Source organism: Notamacropus eugenii, chromosome 5, assembly GCF_028372415.1.
Source record: "Notamacropus eugenii isolate mMacEug1 chromosome 5, mMacEug1.pri_v2, whole genome shotgun sequence".
Lineage (NCBI taxonomy): Eukaryota > Metazoa > Chordata > Mammalia > Diprotodontia > Macropodidae > Notamacropus > Notamacropus eugenii.
The window spans coordinates 193,763,153-193,775,412 of NC_092876.1; the positions used below are offsets into that span (position 1 = coordinate 193,763,153).

A 12,260-nucleotide genomic window follows, 5' to 3' on the forward strand; every position below is an offset into this window, starting at 1 on the left:
TGGATAATAAATAAAACAATTATTTGGTATACATGTAATTTTACCATTTATTAAAGATGAAAGCAAATTTGCATACTAATGAGATGGATGTGCTTGTTTATTTTTACATATAGAATTAAATCTTGGTGGAATATTTGATACTGCAGGATGTAGTGCACCTTCAACATTTTTCAAAGTTGATTAATATTTTGGTTTTATAATTGTCAATGCTGAGAGTGCCACCTTACATAAATACATAGTACAAAATAGCAGAAGTATGTTTAGGGCCATTTTAGAAATTATTAAGAATGCTGTCCTAATCCAAAGCCAAAATTCATGAAACAAATTTTTTATAGGAAACTCAAGTTTTAAACCTGTGTTGCTTGATAACTCAGCAAATTCTTGATTCTAATGGCAGATGACTGACATTTTTTATTTCAAGAGAAGTATTTCTGAAACTGTCTGCAGTCACTTCAGATGATTGATTATAGCTTATACAATTAAATCTTTGGAAAGGTTATTTTCAATTATAACATCATTTGTAGCCGTAAACATTTCTAAAGAACCATTTTCCGCCCTATTCTTCTACATGTTAACTTTTTAAATAAAACTTTCAATTTTATCTTTTGACATAAATATGTTACATCTTTTTCCTTGAAGCAACATGCTTAAATTGTTGAGTTTTTTGAAAATATCTGACAAATAACAGTTTTGAAAGCCATAGTCATTATTTAAAAAAATTAACAAAATCAAATTTCTGTTCAGTCAAAAATATAACAACTTCATCTTTCAGTATCAATGATCTGTTTAAATTTTGCCCTTTTGAGAATCACCTTATCTCTGCATATAGTAATAAACTTTTGTAATTAGAGTTCAAACCTTTCCAAAGATTTGAAAACAACTGTTAAGTGCACAGTTTTTAATGAAGTTAATAATTTTAACAGTATCTCAAAACACAACATCTGACTCTGGTGGACTTTTTTTTTTTTTTGGCTATGAGTGCCTCCCAATGGATCACATGTGAGTAAAGGTAATATGTGCCTTGCCACCAGCTTTAACTTTTGCTACAATTCCAACATTTTCATCCATCATTGCTCCAGCACTGTCTGTAAAGACTCCAATGCAATTTTTCTACTGTAAACTGTCATTTGTGAAAAATTCATAGACTTTAAGTTATTTCTTTCCCTCTTGTGTGCCCTTCCAAAGGGTGACAGAATAACAATTCCTAATGTGTGCTTCCTTCTTAAACCTGTCTTACATAAAGTAACAACTGTGCCATGTTAGAAGTATCAATTGTTTCATCTAATTGATTGCAAACTTTGGGCTGCCCTTAAGCTTAGTAATAAGCTCCTGGAATTGGTCATTACTAATGTCAGAAATTTCTTTAGGAAACAATATCAGTCAATAAAGGAATTTTATGAATTTCATCCCCAAACTTTTTTCCCATGAACCATTTCTGACATTTTAATAGCAGCAGGTAACATGAGATCTCCTATTGTGTAGGGCTTTTTAGTTTGCGCAATTAAATAAGTTTCATAAGCTGCAGGTAAGTATTTTTTCATTGACAGTAACAAATTTCTCAAAACATTGTTTTTCTTTATTTGAAGATTTTAAAAGTTGTTCAAAATATTCCTTTAGTTTATTGCAGTGTGCTGCATGCTTGATATTAAGATACTGTTTAAATTTGGCTAGTTTCATGCTCTCCACAGCCAAAACTTCATTATAAGTTAAGCAGAAGTTTTTCCACGCTATCATCATTAGAAATAAATGCATACTGCAAAAATGATTCAATTTATTTTCTTTTTCTTGTCAATTTAAGTATACTATAACTTGGTAGTGAAGACTTTGTCACACTGTCATCAGTATTTTAACTTCTTCTGCCTAAATTTAGCCACTTATCCACAACCAAAAATATTTTTTGTCCTAAAATATAAATAAATATTGCTAATAATTTCTCAAATAAATGCTAGCTTTAGTCTATGAAGTTACATTTGTGTTTAATTTTTTAAAATGATGTTCACACTTATACAGTGGTGATGGTGGAGAAATATTAAAGGGCTTTTTTCTTGTTGCAATTAAGCACTTATGTTTCTGCAAAAGAAGGAGATAACAGCAATTTTTAAAATTAAATATTCTAACAACACAATCCAAAGATATACTAATTTGATACATGCTGAGGAATGACAGTAGGAAAATATTAAAAGTTTTTTATTTTCTGCAGTTAAACTGTTATGTTTCTGTAAGAGCAGAAAACTTTGTATGTATAGTAAAAACTGCAATTCATAACACAACAGTCTTCAATCTAAGCTGAGGTGTTTCTGGCAATGCTCGTTGGTGTTGTGTGACATGACACGTGCAGAGCACAGTTTTCACGTTGTGTGTTCAGAACCAAAGCTGCAGTGACGTTTCCCAATGCAACACGGGCAGGTGCTGCCAGAAACAACTCAGATACATTATGTGTGAATTTTGAATTGTTCAGAAATCTTTTACTGATGCCAAATTTTTCATGACCCCCACACATTCAGTTACGTGACTCCTTATGGGGATGTGATCCATAGTTTAAGAAACACTGCCATAGATCACATTGGGGAGGACATGCAGTGTTCTAGATTTTTATGAAATCAACTCAATGTGGAAATATCTAGAATAGCTAGTTCATCATCTATAGGAAATCCCTTACTAGGATGTCATATAGCACATCCTAAACAGTGGCAGCACCTCTGGTGAGCATTTATATCCCTGTTTTATGCTTCATTTGGTATAAATGATGAGAGGAGTATTGAACAGAGTTGCATTTGTCAAGAAATAGTGTTTGTTGTCTCTCATTGTTATCATTATCTTTAATGAAGTTATTGATTGTTCCAATGATTTGGTTTTTTGACTCATTCAGTCTTTAGGATTAAGATATTTAGTTTCCAATTAATTTCTAATTTATGCTTCAAAGGCCCATTATTGAATATAATTTTTATTGTATTGTGGTCAGAAAATACACATTTCAAAGATTGGTGTGGGCCACCTTTCTATTCATGCAGGTTATAAAAACTATGTAATTTAGGAGATTTTTTTTGAGAGTTGCTGTGGCAAAAATACCATACTTTGACCAAACTGGTGACAAGACTTTCCAAACTTTTAAGTTTATCCTTGGACAATAGATATACAGTCTATTGCTGAGACCACAGATATGCAAATATCTGTGGGATGTGTGTGTATGTGTGTCTGTTTCAGTGGAAGGAATGTTGGATTTGGATTCAGAGGACTATAGTTCAAATCCCAGCTCTTCCAATTTACCATTCTTGTGATCATGGGAAAGTGACAAACTTCCTTGGACTAAAAACTACATCTGTAAACATGAAAGGGTTGGACTTAGATGACTTTTAAGGTCTCTTCCAGTTCGAAATCTATGAGGCTAGGAACACCATGTATAATGACTATGGTACATGTTCAAACTACTCTTAAATTTTTTGAAAAAAAGTAAAACAATAGATTTTGACAAGATATTAGCATCGTTTAAAAAAGCAACTATTCACTTTACAAACATGTAGGTAATACTTCTTAGAGATTAGTTAATAAATTAACTCTCTGTTTTTGTAAAGTTTAAACATTTGCTAGATTTTTGGATTATGCCCATGTTGACATTAGAGGAGTTTGGACTTTAGCTATGACATGTATGCTAACATATCCTTTTATTTCATACCTATGCACATAAAACTAATTTTTTTTGAAAGACTGATCTTTTACATCTTTGCACATAATATCTTTGCTTTAGACTGAAGGCCCTTTTAGGGAAGGGAATCCATAATTTTAAATTAACTTTTTTTTAAACAGAGTCCTTAACTTAGCAGGGCATCTGTGTTCCATAAATTCATTTATAGGTCATTTGTTCAGAAATAAAAATACATTGACCTATAGAAACAGTGGCTGTAAATGCTGCAGACGAGATGCCAAGACTAATCCACAAAAGTCTATTTAACTCAAAATGTAGCTCTACTATAGAACTAATTATTCCAGGCTAAATCTAGGGTTTTCGGGATAAGGAATCATTCACTGCAGTAGGATGGAGAAGTGTGAGGATAAGAAGCAGAGAGTTTCTTCTCCAAGGCACTAGACCTATCCCAGGTGAACATTGTCAAATAGTCTAAGTTTACCTTTGATATGCTTTTACCTTTTTGTTCCCTCTTTCTCCAGTTCCTAGGCACCCAGTGCCTCCTCTGCTATGGTATCATACATAGCCTTCCAGAGTGCTCCATGGTCACAAGGTAATAGCCTTTGGTCCCTAACAGGCTATTGAAAGAAAACAGGCTATTAAAGAATCCATTCTTCAACACAGTAAAATTAAGCTAGTAATTAGGAAACTAGGTGATATACATGAAGGTGTAAATAACTAATAACTCCTTGACCATTGCAGAAGCATTAGTATTTTTAAAAAAAATTAATCTATAATTATCAAAGTTTCAGGCATTGCTACAAAAATGCAGTGTAAGAAATTCAGATGGAGTGAGGAAAGCTGTTTTAGAGCCAAAGAACAACTACATAGTTACACCTGCTTGGGGAGGAGTCTGCCTCTAGGATTAGCTCCATAAGCTATTCCTGCATTTCACAACTTCTTCTCCTTCTCCACTACTGAACACACAGATTTTCCAAAAATACTCTGTGTGTGTGTGTGTGTGTGTGTGTGTGTGTGTGTGTGTGTGTGTGTGTGTGTGTGTGTGTGTGTGTGTGTGTGTGTGTGTGTGTGTGTGTGTGTGTGTGTGTGTGTGTGTGTGTGTGTGTGTGTGTGTGTGTGCGCGCGCGCGCACAGCAGCAGCTGCTTTGATAGTAGGAAGGTAGGGCGGACGGTAGCCATTGATTAAAAAAAAAGGGGGTGGGGAGGAGAGGATAAAGGGGGTAATGGGAGGCAGCATGGAACAATGGAAAGAGAACTGAACTTCACATTGAGTTAAAGGCCTGAGTTCTTACATAATTCGTCCACAAACCATTCACTTCTCTCAGCCTCAGTTTTCTCTTCTGTTAAAAGGATAATAAAAACAGAAGAAAATGCTTTGTATTCTGTCAAGTACTATACAGATGCAAGCTATTATTTATGTCAGATGTCTGTAAGTTGGGGTTTGCCTTACAGGAGGAGCAAATATCCATTTAGATATATTACCTTCTGGTCTGGACTGACATCAGGTCACCTGTGTGTAATTTAAAACCTTCAGACCTGACCCCTCCTACCTTCATGAACTATCTAGCTACACTGGTTTACTTGAGATTCATCCCACATAACATTCCAACTCTTGGCTCCATGTCAAGTTCACCAAGTGTAATAGAAGGAAATAAAGCTGGAAAGATAGGAAGAAGCCAGACTGTGGAGGTCCTTAAATGCTTGGTTAAACAGTTTGTATTCATTTTATAAGCCCTGGAGAACAGACCTGTGATTTAGGAAGACTATTTTCCAAACTGTATGGAACATGTATCGAAGAGAGGAGAGACTAGAAACAAAGAGATTCAGTTAGAAGGCTATTACAATAGTTCAGCCTGTGAATTTAGAAGTAAAAGTTGTATGGTATCTGATGAATGGGACCATTAACAAATGTGCTTATTTCTCAACAAATGCACATGTATCTCAGTGCCACATGGCACCTTCATAAAAATAGATTGTGTTTTAGGGCACAGAAAAATTGTAAATTAGTGCAAAAAGGCAAAAATATTGAACATATCCTTTACAGATCATAATACAATAGAATAGCAATCAATACAGGTGACACAAATAAAAGAGAAAGACCTAAACAGAAACATAATAATGTGAAGTTTATAATAATAATGCAATTCTAAACAACCAATGGGTCAAAGAACAAATCATAGAAACAATAGCTATGTGAAAGACAGTGATTACAATGAAACAACACACTAAAATTATGAAATACAGCTAAAGCACTTCTCTCAGAGGAAAAATTACATTCCTAATAGCATACATTAATAAAACAGAAAAAGAGATTAGTGAACTACATATGCAATTTTCAAATTTGGAAAACACTGAATAATTGATAATAAAAATTAAAATGTAAAGGAATTATAATTTTAAAGAACTATAAATACCTATGCTGTACAAATTGTTCTCAAAAATTGAGAAAGGAAGCATTCTACTAATGTCATTTTGATACAAACATATTCCTAACATGTAACATGAGGGCCACAAAGCAAAGAAAGAGAACCATAGACCATCATCCCAAAGAAATAGACTCAAAAATTTTAAATAAAATCTTGGCAAAAAGAATACAAGCACAATTTCTAAAAATCATTCACTATTTTCAAGTTGGATGGTCCATAATATTTCCTTTTAAAATAAAAGTCTTGAATTTTCCTGGAGTCAGCTGTAGGGTGAGATAAGTTTGGGATGGTAGGGAAAGCAAAGGAAGGCTAAAGAGTCTCAATGAACTCTCCAAAGGTCCTTAGCCCTTTATGCCCACCTGCTTTCCTGCTTCCCTTTATGTTTTATTTTCCACTGTTAGAAGCACCTCGAGAGTAGAGAACATCCTTTTTTTTTTTTTTGTATTTGTACCCCTAAAGCTTAAGACAGTACTTGGCACATAGTAAATGCTTAATGAATATTTTATCAAATGATGTATTTATAGCAACCCTTTTTGTGGTGGCAAAGAACTAGAATTTAAGGGGGTGTCAGTCAGTTGGAGAATAACTAACCAAATTATGGCACAAGAATTTAATGCAGTATATTGTACCATAAGAAACAATGAATGGAATGGTTCAGAGAAACCTGGGAAGTCTTATAAGAAGTGATGCAGAATGAAGTGAGCAGAACTAGAACAATTTATACAAAACCAACATCGTAAAGGTAAACAACTTTGAAAGACTTTAAAAACTCTAATCCATACAAAATCCATAAGTTCAAAGGACTAATGATGACATGTTACCCACCTCCTCTCAGAGAGGTGATAGATTTAAGATGCAGAATAAATGAATCATGCATTTTTGGATATGGTCAATGTGGGAGTTTGTCTTGCTTGACTGTGTATTTAGTGCTTTTCCCCCTACAAATGGGAGAGGTGTTCAGGAGAGAAAATGAAAGTTCTTTATTTGGCTTGTTGATTTGAGTATGTTATATCTTTGTAGACAATTTATTTCTTTTGACTTCTAAATTTTGTTGCAATATGACTATTTATAGTAGGTTCTCATAATTCTTTTTTATTGCTTTTCCACTTATTGTAATTTCACCCTGTTCCTTTTTTGTGGTTGTTATTGCTCATTTGATTTTCTGATCTCTTTTTTTAAATTATGTGGGCTAAAAGTTTATCCATTTTGTTAGTCTTTTCAAAGGATGAGCTTTTAGTTTTGTTTCAGTTCTGTAGTCTTTAGAGTTTTTAATTTATCTATTTCTCCTCTAATTTTCAAGATTTCTTCTTTTATACTTAACTTTGGGTTTGTTTCCTTGCCTTTTCCCTGTTCTACCTTTCTTGCAAAGTTGATCTCAGGTGGTTCCCAGACCTATGACCTGTATAGGGTGTAAAATTCAGAACTGTACCTCTGAAATCCTGAAAAGACAAGGATGTAGGAACAGGTTTTGAGAAATAATTTAGTAAGGCACTCCAAGGGTTTAACAATTTTGTTTTTTGTAATACTGCTATACATAATAAACCATGTGGCTATAGAAAGTTGATTGCCTAACTAATATAAATAAGATGTTGAAAGTGAGCTAGGAAATTTCTCAAAGGTGAAGTGGGAACCCTAGAGCTGTATATTGTACTATTTTTATAATTATGAGCAATTTTTCATCACTCTCAAGGTTGTAATTCAGCATCTAGTCAGAATGCTCTTTTTTTTTTTGGTCTTGGTCTTTTTTTTCCTTGACCACCCACCCCTTGTGAAGCTGCAAGGGTTGGAGGGGTGGATAACTTGTGCATGTTAAAATTAAAAAAAAAAAATGTGCACATATAGCAAAGAAATCTTGCTGGAACCCTTCAGCTGGAGTACTGAATATAGAGCCACCTGGTGGGCTAATTACATATTACAACTCCTCACTGATCAATTATGAAGTGAACCTTTGCCTTTCTATGAGATTAAAGGTAGTAGGACATAAACTGCTGTGGACTTCTGCTGCTACTGATTTTATTTCCCCCCTTTCTCTACTCCTTGAACTGGCTTCCAGCATGCTCCCAGGAACCTCATCATCAGGAAACTGACCATAATCAGTTGCATCATCCTGGGCACTCATACCTCCTCAGAGTTCTCAGTACCTCTGCCCCTAGGACTGGAGGAAGGCCGGAACAAAGAACTTCTCCCAAAGTCTCCATTTAAAGAGGGTTCCCAGCTCAGCCATCTCTTCATTTCCCATATGACTGCCTTTCTTTGGACTTCTGGTACCTCCTGTCCCTCATTCCTCTTCAGCTTCCCTTTGTATGTTGTCTTTCCGGCTAAATTTCAAGTTCCCTAAGGGCAAGGACTGCCTTTGCGTCAGTTTGTTTGTTTGTTGTATTTATATTCACAGCACTTTCCCCAGTGCCTGACTCATAGTAGGTCCTTAAAATACTGCTCCTGAGATACTTCTGGTGTCTCAAGGGGTAAGTGTACATACAGTATGCGCCACAGTCACATCTGATTGAGTTCCTCCTGTAGCATATCCTCAGTCTTTATATGAGGCTCTCTCCTTTTAAGAACTGGCAGGTTATTGTTTATAGATAGTTCCAAAACTAAGTGATTCTTAGCACTCCCTGTCCCCTTTTCTGCCCCTCCCTGTAGAAACTAAAGGGCACTGCATGGGACTGAAGGCTATTTTTGTTTCTCTGTTTTTCACACTTTGCCCTGGACCTTTGCTACCATGTGCCTCCTAGTCTGTACTCATCTCCCCCTGGAAAAGTTCATCCTCCTCTGATTCTCACTGTGACATCCTGACTCCCACTTCCGATCTAGCATCTTCACACCCTCTTCTCCCTCACTGCCAAATTAAGGTTGGCTCTGCATCCATCAGCACTTGCACACTACTCCCTCTTCCTACTCTCTGGTACCCCTAAATAATCTTGTGGAAATGCCAGCACAGCCAATAACATACACCAGTCGCTCCTACAGCGGCAAGGTCTGTGCATATAGGGAATTTTCCCAAGCTGCTACAGCATCCCCTCCAAGTTCAGCTGTTTCTCAGCCCCATGGCAAACAATGCTACATATATGGTATTTCTCTAAATTTGGATCTTATAATTCTGCCACTGCAGAGTAAGAGCACTAGGGATTGGGATAAATAAAAGTGTCTTCCCTTTAGTCTATGTTTTTGTGTTCTTTTTCTATCTCCCAAGAGTACAGTTACCTTTGTGCGTCCTTCTGGGTACATTCCTGTTTCCTCTGATGAAATGCCTCGAGGCCTCTCCAGCATTTAGAAGGCCAAGTGAGAAATGGGTGAATGGCAATCTGAGCCCGAAGTCCAGCTGCTTCCTTGATACCACCTGAGGCCATTCTCTTTCCCTCAAGGCATGGTTTGGTAATGGTCAAAGAGCGTCTCTCAAAATCTAGTTAAGAAGCATAGCTGTAAAGTAGAATAGGAAAAGGGGGATAATGGGATACAAAGTGCCTGGGGAGTTCAGAAAAAGAAGTGATCACATTCAATTGCGAGGAATGGGGAAGGCTTCCTAGTAGCTTGAGATTGACCTTGAATGATAGGTAGGATTTCTAAAGAAAGTGATAGGGGTGAGGGGAGAGGAAGTGGACATGCCATATGAACAAAATAGCATGAATGAGATCATGACAGCTGGTGATGTATCTGAATTGTTTGGCTGGGGCACAGAGCGTCTGTATCGAAAGAACAGGGCATCAGGTTGGAAAGGGTGACTTTGGACCTGAAATACTAGGCTAATGAGTTTGAATTTCACACAGTCTATCAGTCGGGGCTAGTTTGGTGAATAGAGTTATTCAACTATTGCTATTGGTTTCCTCAACCTATTACTGATTCAATGCCTCCTTGGGGGTCCTTGTATAACCCTCTACTGGGCTCTGGTAAGTTGTAACAATTCTTTATCTTTCTAGCTGACTCCCCTCAGGAAAGTCAGCACAGTTCTAAATTTCTCTTTTCTCTTCACCTGGAATGATCACCATCAGCCTCCTCTCAACTATAATTCTAATTATACACCCAGATTTGCAAACACCCATAGTTGGCACTGTTTATAAAGGTGAAGCAAACACTGAGTACAAGGAAAGATAAACTGACCTTTGCAGTGACCAGAGCAAAAAGCTTTAGGCTACATGGGATTACTTGGTACTGGAGAAAAGGGAACTTGGCCTACCTTCCCCTCACTCCCATGTCTCCTTTTTTCAAATTATCTTCATATTCTCTCTATATATTTTGTATGTACCTAAATATTTATATGTTGTCTTCCCCATTAGAATGTAAGGTCCTAAAGAGAAGGGACTGTAGGTATTTTTGTTTTGTTTCATATTGTTACTTTTCTTTGTATTTCCAGAATTTAGGACATGTAAGTGCTTAATAAATGTTTGTGGATTGACTTAGAGACTCCTATGAAGGAGTCAAAGAAAAAGGAAATAAGAATTACAGCTTTGGCATCTGTAGTATGGAGGATTTCATCAACACGGTATCCCTCCTGACATTTCTAGGGTTCAGTCAGTCTTTCTTTGAGTCCTGGCCCCACTGTTTCTGGTGTCTGCCTGTACTCATAGTTCTTTTTCTCCTGTACTGTGGTCTTTTACATGTCTCAGTAGGAGCTGGGTTTCTGCTTGATTCTGGGGCCAGCCTGTCTTCATGGGAACTGTCTTTTAAGGGTGATCCAGGTATAGTTTATCATTTCATAACCAGTGGGGTTATTAATCTACTCCAGGGACTTGTTCCACTTTCATAAAGGGATTACTGAATGCCCTTGCATTTTTACAGTTGGTTTAATACCTCACAACTTATTTTCTGTGAGTAAGTTCTCTGGGTTTTCAGAGGGCAATTACTTAAAAAAAAAAAGGATGGGAAGATCCGAGATATAAAGCTAGAAGAAAATTCAGAAGCCATCTGGTCCAACCCACTCATTTTATAGATGAGGAGACAGAGGTACATTATGAGAACTTCTCAATGAATGACAGTGACAGAATTTCAGAGTTGGAAGGGACTTCAGAGGACATTTAGTCCAAGCATAACTGAAAAAGGATCCTCAGTGCAACATTCCTGATGTAAAAGGACATTCATAAAGCTGCCCTAAGGGCTTTGGTTTTGAAGAACTCCCAGGTTGCTTCTCAGTGGCCAGGTTTGACTCAGTTCTAGTAGAAGAATCCCCTTACTAGCCACGAGGCAGGATGAACTGCTGACTCACTGGAACTTTAAAAAGGAAGGAACTCCACCCTGGCTTCTTTTTTTCCTTCTACCTACCAGGTAGCATCATGTGATTCAGAAACTCCCCACAAAGTCTGTGGGAGGGGTGACTTTGTCCCAGAAGTATGTCAGCTGCTCCCATGTAGCAACTAAAGCAGGGGTGCTTAACTGGTCAAATTAGATCCAATCCTCCAATTGCTTTTTCTTTGCTTGATCTTAGGTGACTGAATTAATCTTAAAGTGAATATGTTCAGACTAGGAGGTGACCTGGTGGATTACCATAGTTTGGATCCTGGGTACTCAGTTGAGGTTGGAGGTGGAGGGGAGGGGATTGGGAAGGGGTGTGCTGGTAAATGTTGACAATGGGTCTGGGTGAGTGGATGGAACATAACCAGAGAACCACTTTTAATTTTAATCTTCATGATTAACATTTTCTCTGACACTTTCTATTTTAAGACAATCAGTATTTGTTGATTTCCAAATTGTAAATGCTTCCACAGGGTAGTTAGGGGTACAGTGGATAGAGCACTGGGCTTAGAATTAAGAAGACTCATGTTTCTCAGTTCAAATCTGGCTGCAGATACTTATTAGCAATGGAACCCTGGCAAGTCCCTTACTCCTGTTTGCCTCAGCTTCCTCATCTGCAAAATGAGCTGGAGAAGAAAATGGCAAACCACTCTAGTATTTTTGCAAAGTAAACCCCAAATGGGGGGGTCACAAAGAGGAGGACATGACTGAACAACAGAATATTCACACTAAAAATTTACCATGGCTATTCTCACCAGCCAGTTCAAACTGGCTCTAGCATACCCCTGGGTTAGTTACACTTCAAAAGGAGATTCTAGCAACTACTCCAGCATCGAGGAAAGCCATGACCACAGGCCAGAGAATAAACCTATTCCTTGCTGTCCCAAGATACAAGATATCTACCTGGTGTGGGGGTGGGGGGGGAGAGACAGTGATGAAGTGAAATGTGAAATCTCTGTTGTTTA

General features: G+C 37.0%; 1 long non-coding RNA gene across 3 annotated transcripts in view; it reads right to left on the reverse strand.

The window, feature by feature from the left end:
* Window positions 1-1,958: 1,958 nt before the first annotated feature.
* The window catches only part of LOC140505613 (uncharacterized), a 28,567-nt gene continuing 18,265 nt past the window's right edge, over window positions 1,959-12,260 (reverse strand). Inside the window, exons 2-3 of one of the 3 annotated variants that reach the window (XR_011967577.1) lie at window positions 4,142-9,489; window positions 1,959-2,070 (exon numbers count right to left, since the gene is read on the reverse strand). This is a non-coding gene — a long non-coding RNA (uncharacterized lncRNA). Of the gene's footprint in view, window positions 9,490-12,260 lie in introns of all 3 variants that reach the window. The other 2 variants (XR_011967578.1, XR_011967576.1) reach the window with 2 other exon arrangements.